Below are 11,048 nucleotides of genomic sequence, written 5' to 3' on the forward strand. Positions count from 1 at the left end.
GTGCTCTTGGGGACAACTGAGTCGGTGAGGAAGGGGGAAGCTGTTCCAAGGAAACAGAGTTGCGGCGGCTGAGGGGCATCTGGAAGGAGCGGTGCCGGTTAGGGTTAAGTTTTATTTTGTTCTGAAAACGTTTCCCGAAGAGTCAGACTCATGTTGTCCTCACAAACCTTTTTCCCTCGCTTTTTTTTTTTGCACATTTCCTTCTCGCAGTTTGACCTTCCTGAGTCTGAAAGCTGACTTGAGACGGTTTACCTCGGCTCTGGAGGTTCGGCCGGCAGCCCCCACGAGAGTGTTGGTGGCACATTATGGTGAGCAGGCTGTGGGACACATATTCCCAAGCCTGAGTGCGTAGATGTCTCAGTAGTGACTTTCTTGACCCGTTTGGGTCATGAATGGTGCCCTTCACAGAGGGGCAGCGATCACTGTGCCACAAACCTCTCCAGCCACGTGGACTCTGCCAAATGCGTAAGGACAGGAATTAGTCGTGGAAACCATGGCTTTTTACCCAGAAGCCACATTACTCTTTCAGGAGCAGTTCGCACTCTTTCTGGTCTTAGATCCCTTCCCACTTAAAAATTATTGAGGATTCCTTTTTACTGTATTGAAAATTTTAAGTGAGAGAAGTTTTAAATATGTATTTATTTAAAAATAACAGTATACCAACTACGGATTAACACTTTTTATTCAAAAAGCCCTTATTTCCCCCTGCAGAAAAACTAGAAGAGTAGCCTTGTATTACTTTTGCAGATCTGTTTAATGTCTGGTTTTATTAAAGACGGCCAGACCCTCAGGCGTGCCTCTGCGTTCATCTGTCGTGGCTGGAGTACAGAGGAAGACCCCTGCTCACAAGCCTTCAGACGGAAGGGACGGAGCTACTCCCAGAGATGTGCGGATGCTCTGTCTGCGCCTCACAGCTCAGGTGCAGTGCTGGATCGGAAGGCTCGTCGAACACGGGCATCTCCCCGCTCTTGGGTTCCCCTCCCTTGGTCTGTCTTGCACCGGGGAAGGGTTTTTCCCCCTGCACAGTTGTGGGACACGCTTCGGTCACTTGGGCAGCCCTGTTGTCCAGCGGAGCCATGCGGGTCTTGTAAACGCTCCTCGTGGGCGATCAGAGGTTAGCCGCATTCATACCAGTGCAGATGTGTAAACTCTGTCGTGACAGACACGAGCTGAAAGTAGCGAGTAGGTCTGCAGACCCTGCTGCACTAAGGCCTCGCCCATAAGTGGGGGAAGAGGACACTGGCATCCTTTGTGCGCTGAGTTTGCGGTGGAGGCAGCGATGCCTGATCCCAGGAACAGCCTTGGGAACCAGAAGGAAGGGGGGAATGGGCAGAGGTGCCCAGGAGCCTCGGGATGACGTGGAGGAGGGTGGGGAGCCCCGCGTGTGCCAACGGTCGCTCTGTGGGCTGCACTCCTGGCATGGCGTCTGCCTGAGGGACTGCTGTGTCCGGGTCCGGCCACCCAGAGTGTGCTCTGGAGTTGGGCGGCTGGGACAGGCCCGCCCTAGCAGGGGGGGCAGAACGTGCGTAGCCGAAACTGAACAGAGGAAGGGTGGCACGTGCCGTGACCGGGCGGTCGGGCCACGAGGAGGGCAGCGCACAGGGAAGAGCGGAGGCAGGACCTGACCCTCGCGCCTCCGATGCCCACAGGGTCTGGGCTGGGCTGTGCACTCCTGCGGTGTGGGAGAGGCTGTCCTCGCGACAGGAGGGGCAGGCTGGGAGGAGCCGGGTTGGAGGTGAACAGGCTGGTGGTTGCCACAGAGAGTCCCGCCGGTTCCCGAGCTCGCTCAGAAACCGGGCGGGCATCCGCTGCTGTGTCCAGATGCTGGGAAGACACTTGCCTTTGAAAGCCTGCAGTCAGGTTGTCTGCATCAGCCACGCACGTTCCTTGCGTCTGCTGTGGTGCAACAGGGCTTTCGATAAATTATTACAGATCTTGCCTACTCAGAACGTGATTTTTGGGGTTGTGACACTGACTAGCAGTTTGGATTTGAGTCTGCAAGGCGTCCAGGTTCTATCAGGGCGTCTCCCCTCCGTGCAGACGGCCTCTGCCAGGTGAGCGTCCCCCCTGCGGGACATGGTCAGAGCAGCCCAGGGCCCCCCAGGTGACGAGGGAATGGAAAGCACCAGAACCGAGAGCAAGGAGGGGGGGAAGAGCAGATGTCAAGTCACAATGGGAGGAAGCCTCAGTTGTAAAAATCATAGAAATGAAAAATAAAATGAACTTTAATTTTTTCTAAAAAGGCAGCCATCCTGTGATGTTTCCTTCACTTTCTTTGTTTTTCTCTTTGCCCTCATGGCTACGTTGGGGTGGAACATGCCACCATCCAAACTCAGCCCTTTGATGGACCCTAAAAAGGGTCAAATTAAGATCCTAAAATGTGAGGGATTCAGAGGCGGTCGATTCAAAACCGTAGCCAACTTCAAACATTTATACAGATAAAAAAATTCATCTTTGAAGAAGCAGATCAGTGCTGATGACCTAATCCTAACTCCTGCTCACTGCATGTTTCGGGAGACCTCGCCCTCGGGCAGGGCTGAAAGCCAGGGTCCAGACCCAGTGATGGAGCTGTGGCCGTTCCCCTGGTGGTTGGGGGGCAGCGAGCACAGGGCCCAGTGCGCGGGGATCAGCCTGCGTGACGCGTATGGGTCGCTGAGGACGACGGGCCCACTGCAGCGCCCCTGGTGTGGGGTTAGCCTCCACGTGGGACTGTGTGGGACTGCATGTGCACATGTGTGTGCGGGCAGATGGGCAGCAGGTGCTTGGGCTTCCAGGGTTCTGGGACACACTCCAGCCGCCAGCACGGTGAGCCAGGGCTTCTCCTGCCTCATGGAGACACCTTCCCTCCCCACACACTGCTGACTTTAAGCATTTTGTGTAAATCACTTTTACTAGCAGTTAATTTTGGTAAACCGGCTGTTGTTTTTTTTTTTTTTTTTTTTACAAACTCTAATAACGAAAACAAACCAATAAAAAGCAAGAATATGCTTTTAAATGTAAGAGTTTACTAAATGTCATGTAGCTTAACAATATCGATGGGGCTTTCAGACACAGAAGTTGGCTCGAGGCCCCTGATTCCCTAACCCTGTTTTGAGCTCACTTGCGCTCCCTCTATCTCCGTCTCTCTGTCTCTCTCTCCCTCTGTGTCTTTCTCTGTCTCCCTCTCTGTGTCTGTGTCTCTGTCGCTCCAGGGACCATAGATTGCCTTGTCTTTACCTAAAATAAACTTGACCCTTGCGTTTCCTAGCCAGTTGTCCCCCAGACCCCCATTTCTCTCACCTCTGGCCTAAGCAGAGGGTTACATCCAGTGGGTGCCCAGGGGTGACCTGGAGGAGCCGGCGTACAGGCTGGCCCCTGCCCCCCAAGTGGGCCCCTCTCGTACGAACCCAGCATGGCACAGAGCAGGGTGTCCTCAGGTAGCTGCCCCATCACGTGGGCCTGGTGCCCCAGGGTGAGTGCGAGTGGGCCCGGCCGGGCCCAGAGCTCTGTGCGGATCCTGTCCTAGGCACAGGCCCCAGGCCCACCAGAGGCAGTTGTCGGGGCAACGGTGGGTCTGCCTCCCGCCACGCGGCCAGGGAGGAGAAGCCACGCACCAGAGCCAGACAGAAGAGGTCACCCCGTTGTGCTGCGGCACAGCTGATCGCCACGACGCTCTGGGGGACCCAGGGAAGTACACGCAGGAGTCCATGCGTTGGCTTTGAACTGCTCTCAGCCCCAGAGCTCACTGTTTTCTGTGACCACGTGTGCATCACAGACCAGGTTGGGGTAGAGAGGAGGCCAAGGCCATGGCACTCCGTGTCCCCAGTGTCCCTCCCCGTCAGCCCGTGAGAGGAGGACGGACGCAGGGTGGGGTCGTCTGGCGCCCGGGGGTCCTGTGCAGGCAGCGTCCCCAGGCTGCTCGGCATTCTCTTGGTCAGCACCAGCTTGTTCCGGCTGGCGTTCGCTCGGAAAAGTGAGCTAACTTTAAAGCTAGCTGAGAAGAAAAAACACAATTGGAGAATTAATCTTGTGCCAAGTAACCGTGATACGTTCCGAAGCCACATCAGGGTGATGGATGGAAAGGCAGCCTCCTGGGGCCGCGCGTCCTGCAGGGTGAAGGGTGTCCGGCACAGAGCCCGCCTCTCCTGCAGGCGACCTCTCCTCAGACGGCACTTGGGGACGGCAGGGCCCCGCGGCTCAGGCTGGAGGGGAGCAGCAGAGGCCAGAGAGCCGCGCGGTTTCAGCCCCTGCCTGGCACGGCCCCTGTGCATCCTGCTAATTTGGAAGAGCAGTGTGACTCTGGGAGGACAGGGAGCTGTCGGCCCCACGGCGGCGCTTGAAGAAGGCGGTCCCTCCCCCCATGACACTCGTTCACTGCTGCACTGGGCTCCCGCCAGACACTGGGGCCATGGGGGTGAGCTCCCCGAGGAGGCAGGGTCTGTCTTCATTTGGTCTCCCGTGAAAACCGTCCGCAGAAGACGTCAAGGAGGGCCTTCTGGCAGGAAAGAGGTAAGTGCGCAGCCCATCGACCTGCGTCTCAGGCGGAAGCCATCACCTGGAAGTGCCTTGGCAAAGTGCTGCTGGCCTGGAAGTTACTCTCAAGCCGCAGGACAGCCTTCCTGGGGACAGCCATTGGCATTTCAGTGCCAGTTTTCGTGAATTTGTGTACACAGATTTTATCTGGTCTTTTAACTCCACCTGAAGCTTAGTGTTTAAAGTGATACAGCCCTCAGCAGTCACAGGGTCACACCTTCTCGGGGACTCCTGGGAACCCCTTCAGTCGCTCATCCACTCACTCACTTTTACTGAACAACTGTATGCCCGGTGCCAGGGCTGCAGCAAATGAGACTGCGCCACCTGCTGATCCCCCGCCAGCCTGAGAAGGCCAGTGTCTGGGGAAGGTGGGAGGGCGTCATGCAGGCGGGCGTCTTTGGACGGCTCCTGGCTCTCACGGTGACGCGATGGCAAGCTCAGGCCCTGCACATTCGGGGCCGTGACAATTGTTAGGAAACCAAAGACCAAATATGTTGTTGTTCTAGAACAAAAGAAAGGCTCCCTACCTGACTCTTGGGTCTTACGTGATTTGTGTCAAGGACATTTATTCACTGTTTCTTGAGCACCTAATAATGTATGCACTCGACTCACTCCACACCTGTAACAGTGTTTGATTTTATCGTTCCTGAAAATTCCAAAGTCCAAAAAAGAAGAAAGTTTGAGATAAAGGCATTCTGAGTTCTGAGCAGCAGAAAGACTATTAAATAATATTCTGAACATCGGCATTTCCCACCTTCACTTAGTTATTGTGCAACAAGCCAGGATAATGCCCTGAAACTCCTCAGGGAGTAGAAGCAGCGTGGCATCTCCACAAGCCACAGACACAGCAGCCCTCTGTCCGTCCACACGGTCATCCAGGCGACATGGATGGACAGTGGGGGGCACTCACTGTGTCCATTCCCCGGGCAGCCTCTGTGATGACCAAGTTCCAGGCCTGTGTCCTGCTTCCCTGGAGGGCTCCCAGGTGGGGGCGCTGCAGCTTGGAGGGTAGGGGGTGTTTGGCATTTGAGACACTCAGCTATTAAATGAAAGAAGGGCTCTCCAAAGGCCACCTCCACATCCCGCAGCTCCACAAGCCCACCCTGCCAGGCCCTGAAGACCGAGACCAATGGAGGCGAGCAAAAAGATAAATCATCGTCCACACACACCTTGGAACCCTTAGTTCTTCCTGTAGAATCTTAGAAGACCCATCAGCCCGGGACATAGTTGACTCCAAATAAAACTTCGGTGTGACCATCCAGTTCTGTGGGTTTGGTTCTCAAAGCGCACGTGGAGAAAAGCTGTGTTCTGTATCTCCCCACCCCCACCACGGTGGCCCCAGAGTGCGGTCCACGCTTTATCACCCTGCAGTGCCGAGGTACTTCATAAAGTGACCATGGGTGCCTAAGGGGACAGGCCAGAGGAGGTGGGCTCCCTGGGCTGCTGCACCTTCCAGGGCCCTGCAGACCACAGAGCACTAGTCTTCCGGGCCCAGTGGAGACCGAATCGCTGCTAACCAGCTGAGGGCAGGACACCCCAGACAGCCCCTACCTGCTGTCCTGCCCACCGAAAACAGGCGAGGCCCCAGGGTCACGGGATGTCCCCGCCCGCTTGCCGCCATGAACTGGATGCCACAGTCACTGGCTTCATCCGTAAAATGTACTCAGGCACACACGTTTCCTCGAAGACCCTTGCAGATCCGTGGAGAGACACGGCCTGTCCCCTTGCATGTTCCTCTGGTGCTGGCTTCCCCAGGAGTGATGCAGACATGGACGTCTCAACACAAGTAGCCTCAGAGAAAACACCCAGGGGGACCATGCCCTGGCTCCTCCGAGCTGTTCCACGTTGGTAAATCCAGAGAGCAGAGAGGAGGCCCTCCGCCCATCAGCGCAGGGGAGACACCTGGCAGGTGACACTGGGGCAGCCTCCAAAGGAAGGCAGGCCTTTGTTTTTAAACCAATTGAGTTTGTCTCTCCGGATTTGTTACGGAAAGGACAACTATTGAGACCGGTCAGAGCACTTTCCAGCTGGCTGGGAGACTTCTGGAGTGTTTGGCCTAGAGGCGGTTGCGGAGGCAGCTCCAGGGGGCTCCCCGCAGGGCAGCTGAGGACTGGGGCCCATCAACCCAGGCAGACTCAGCTGAGGACATTCCCCCAAGGAACAGGCCCCGGAGAGCCGGATCCACGCTGGTGTTGAGCACCAGTGAGTAGTGAATTAGTGAGACCTGGTGAACTAGGCGGACCCCGGCAGCCGGACAGGCCAAGAGCAGAGCTGTAGCTGGGCAGGTGGGCGCTGCCCGACGCACACTCGCTGCAGGTGGAGATGCTCCCGGCCTGCAGACCTTGCAGAAATGAGCCCGGGGTGCCCTGATTCAGGAGACCTCCACAGGAGAAAGTGTGCCTGGCTCACCGGGTGGAGGCACAGCCCCAGGGCGGGACTCACCTCCCAGGCCTGGCCACACACAGCCAGCCTGCCCTGCGTCCATGACCGTGAGGCCCCAGCCCACAACACCTGTTCTGCCCTGGCCGCTCGGCCGGCCTCAGGAAGCCCGGGGCGTCTCCAGGATCTGCGGTCACACGGCCGGTCTGTTAGCCTTGGAGCCTGAGATTTAAACCTCACTTCAAGGGAGCAAACCAGATGCAGAGACTAAAATGAGGAGCTTGCTGTCCCAGAGTCTGATCACTGGCCAACAGGCGGCCAGTGACCATGAGTCCGAGAGTCACATTTCATCGCTCACCCCACCTCTCTGGGCCCTGTGTCTGCCCCCACCCCTGAAAATGCTCCAGACGTTTGATTTCTTCTGTAAAAGCCCCAGAAACCAAGGCGGGAGCTGCAGACGCCCCGGCGGCAGCAGGGCTGTTAATCAGGGTCCTCGAGGAGTGTCGCTGACGCCCCACCAGCCGCGGGCCCTGGCAGCCTGGCTTCGCCTGGTCAGGTGGAGCCCTGAGCTGCACGGCCCCGCGGCCCCGCGCCCTCCGCGGACAGCACAGCGCCAGCAAGAGGCAGAGGGGACGCGTCGCCCGCCCGAGAGCCCTGCCCACCCTCCATCTGTGCCCATGTCAGGGCTTACGGAGCATATGCTGCCTGTTGCTCACTGACCATCTGCTCCCGAGCTGATGAAGTGTCCCCGTTACCGTGGCAACAGAGTCCTTGATTGGCGGTGGCACCGCAAACATTCCCTGCTCAGGTTTCTCTTTTATCTGTGCTCCGGAATGGTGCTGGGGGAGGGAGCGGGACTGAGGGGCGGTTCCTCTAGGTCTCCCTTTCTCCCTGCTCTCCTGCTGCCCCTGCAGCGCTCCCCCAGTGCTGGGCTGGCCTCCCCCTGCCCTGTAGGCAGGTGCAGTTGGGCGTTCAGCTGACAAATCTGGGGGGCTGGGTAGGTCTGCTGTCACAGCCCCGTAAGGACCCTGACCCTGGGCCCAGGCGCTTTCCCTGTACCAGGAGGCTGCCCGGGCGTGCGGCTGGGGTCCTCTGCTTCCTGCTTGGGTGACCATCCCCAAAGCAGGCAACGTCTCCCCTGAAGCATCAGGCGCCTGCCAAGGGATGAGAGGTCTAGGGCAAGACAGAACTTTTGCTGAGTCCTGGGAACTGGACGCCACAAAGTCAGATTCCACTTGTCCCTCTAGTTCTCAGTGCAGTAGCCAGTGTCAGTGGGAAGAGCCACCTCCCTGGGCAGGGCTGGGACTCTGGGCCTGCCTTCTCTTTGGGTCAGGACCGGGGGCACTGCCTGCCGGCACAGAGACGCTGTCGCACGTGGAGGCCGTGCCAGGCCCCGGAGCCCTCACAAGCAAGGGACCGTACCACGTTCTGTGCCGAGAGAGCACGTCAGTCTCAGCCAGATTCACTGGGAAGCCAGTGTTCTTGCGGGGTCCTGTGAGCTGAGGAGGAGCCACCTCTCGGAATACAGTGAGCCCATCACAGTGAAAGCTCATCAGGCCCACCCGAAACCCTTCCCGTTCCCAGAAGAATGAAGGCCCCAGACTGCGTGGCTCTCTCTGCCCCCAGGATTTCACGAAATTCCCTTTAAGGGTTCATTTGTGGCTAATTTGAGAAAATGACCCCCCCTTCAATCACAGAGGCCTGGTCTTGGTGCCCCCCGCACAGTCATTTATCGGCATGGCCTCTCCTGAGCTCAGCAGTGGCCCTCGCCCCTCCCCACAGCAGCAGGCCCACCTGGGGTCACCTGTCCTCAGCCTTAACTGGGGTCCCTCCTCCCAACCCCCCTCCAAAACTCCAATCACACCAACTTCTCTGAGGCCCCATCCATGAGCACATGTGTGTGCAGGTGTCCACGTGTGTGTCCGTGCGCACATGTCTGTGGGTGTCATGTGCGTGTGTGCCCATGTGCGTCCATGTGCACGTGTGTCCGTGTGGGTGTCATGTGCACGTGTCCGTGTGCATTCCATGTGCATGTGTGTCTGTGTGCATTCTGTGTGCATGAGTGTGTCCGTGTGGGTGTCCATGTGCACGTGTGTGTCCATGTGGGTGTCATGTGCACGTGTCCGTGTGCATTCCATGTGCATTGTGTGTCTGTGTGCATTCTGTGTGCACAAGTGTGTCCGTGTGGGTGTCATGTGCATTCCATGAGCAGTGCCCTCCTGGTGCTTGTCCAGCAGGCAGTCCCTCCTTGTCTTGTAAGAATCTGAGCTCCATAAAGCAGGCACTCTGTTGTTTATTAAATTACATTTTACTTTGTCATTCATTATTGCAGCTTATGAGCATTAAATAATGTTTTTAAATATAATTAAAATCTGGCCTCCAAACAACTTCAAAATTAACCAACAAACATGTGCCAGGCACCAAGTGGGTGCAAGAGCAAATCAAACTTGGAATTTTACCAAAAACAAAACTCTTACTGTTAGTCTGTATTATCTCAACTGAAATTAAAATATAAATTTCTCCCTAAGTATCATTCATCTTCTCATTTCCAACAGATGCACATGAAAGACCCATTTCCAGCTTACTTACAGTGGAAAATGCCGACTTCTGGCTGTACCACCTCCCTGTCTGCTCCAAACATAGAAACAGAAAGCTTCCATCGTTTATTATTGAATCCGAATTGAAAATCAGTGTTCTGTTTCTTTCAGGTGTACAACATATTGGTTCAAGCTTCCAGTGTGTTTTAGGGAAGCAAGCATAACTTTGACAACAAAGAAATCAGTAAATAAACCATCAACTAATCTAATGTATGAATAGCACTGTGAAAATCCTAAATAAATTCTTAGCAAACATGATCTAGCGGTGTGTTAAAAGTATTATATACTGTGACAAGTGTTTTTTCCAGTGTAGCAGGAACGGCTCAATATCAGACCTATTGACATAAACCACCATTTAACAGAACAAAAGGGAAGAATATGATCATCTCCATAGATGCTGACAAAACGTTGGATGAATTCAACGTTCACTCTCTTTTTAAAATGTTCCTGATAAAATAGAAATCGATGAATATTTCTTTAACCTCATCAGTGATGTGTCCCAACCTGAAAGTTACATGGTTGGTGAGCGCCGGGAACGCTCCCACTGACTTTGGTGTATTGAAGCCACGGAGAAGACAGACAACCCCGCATACGCTTTGACACAGTGTCAGTGTGCCCGGCCCACACAATGTAGTCAAGTGGAAGTACAAAGATAAAGAGAGAATTACGTAGATTATTTTATCGTATGTCTGGAAAACCCTAGAGAAGCAACTGAAACAAATGTACAAAAATGTGAGAGAATGTGGCAAGGTGTATAAAATCAGAAATAAGAACCACTAGGAAATACCCTAGAAGGAAAGACTGCCTTTATCAACAAAAGACCCATCATGGACGAGTGTGGTGAGGAGGAAATGTGGATGCTCTATAGCAAGAAAACTCGGCAGTGCCTCTGAGGGGCCTGGACAGTCAGGCGGCAGCCACATGCTCGACCAGATGCTGTGTCAGAGGACACCCATCTCTGCAAAGCTGAGCTGCACAAAGAGTGCAATCCCAATTAAAATGTTAACTCTTTTTTGGGGGGCACCGGGATGGCTCTGTCCGTGAAGCATCTGACTCTTGACTTCCGCTCAGGTCATGATCTCGGGGTCGTGAGGGTGAGCCGTGCGTCAAGCTCCATGCTCAGCATGGAGTCTGCTGGAGATTCTCTCCCTCTCCCCCCCACTTTGCCCCTCCCCCCCACTCCCTCGCTCACTGTCTCTCTATCTAAAATAAATCTTTAAAAAAATGTCAACTCGTTTTCTAAAAATCTAGACAGGCTAAATGTAAATTTGTGTGAGAAGAGAAACAAGAATAGGCAGGACAAACCTAAAAGAAGAAGTCATATCAGATATTAAAGCATCATGAAATTATAAAGTATATCCTACTGGCAAATGAATAAGTAGGAAATCTAGACATGGACCCAAAATACATGCAAATTATTGGGTAAAAGCATTTAAATCATGGGGGAAACATAATTTTTCTGTAATGATATTGAGATACGTGGCCAGATATCTAGGAAAACTATAAAGCTGACTTTACACGTCATCAGATTGATGCCAGACTGGTCAAAGATTTAAATAC

Source organism: Leptonychotes weddellii, chromosome 8 (assembly GCF_054177405.1).
Source record: "Leptonychotes weddellii isolate Sample4059 chromosome 8, ASM5417740v2, whole genome shotgun sequence".
In the NCBI taxonomy this organism is placed as follows: domain Eukaryota; kingdom Metazoa; phylum Chordata; class Mammalia; order Carnivora; family Phocidae; genus Leptonychotes; species Leptonychotes weddellii.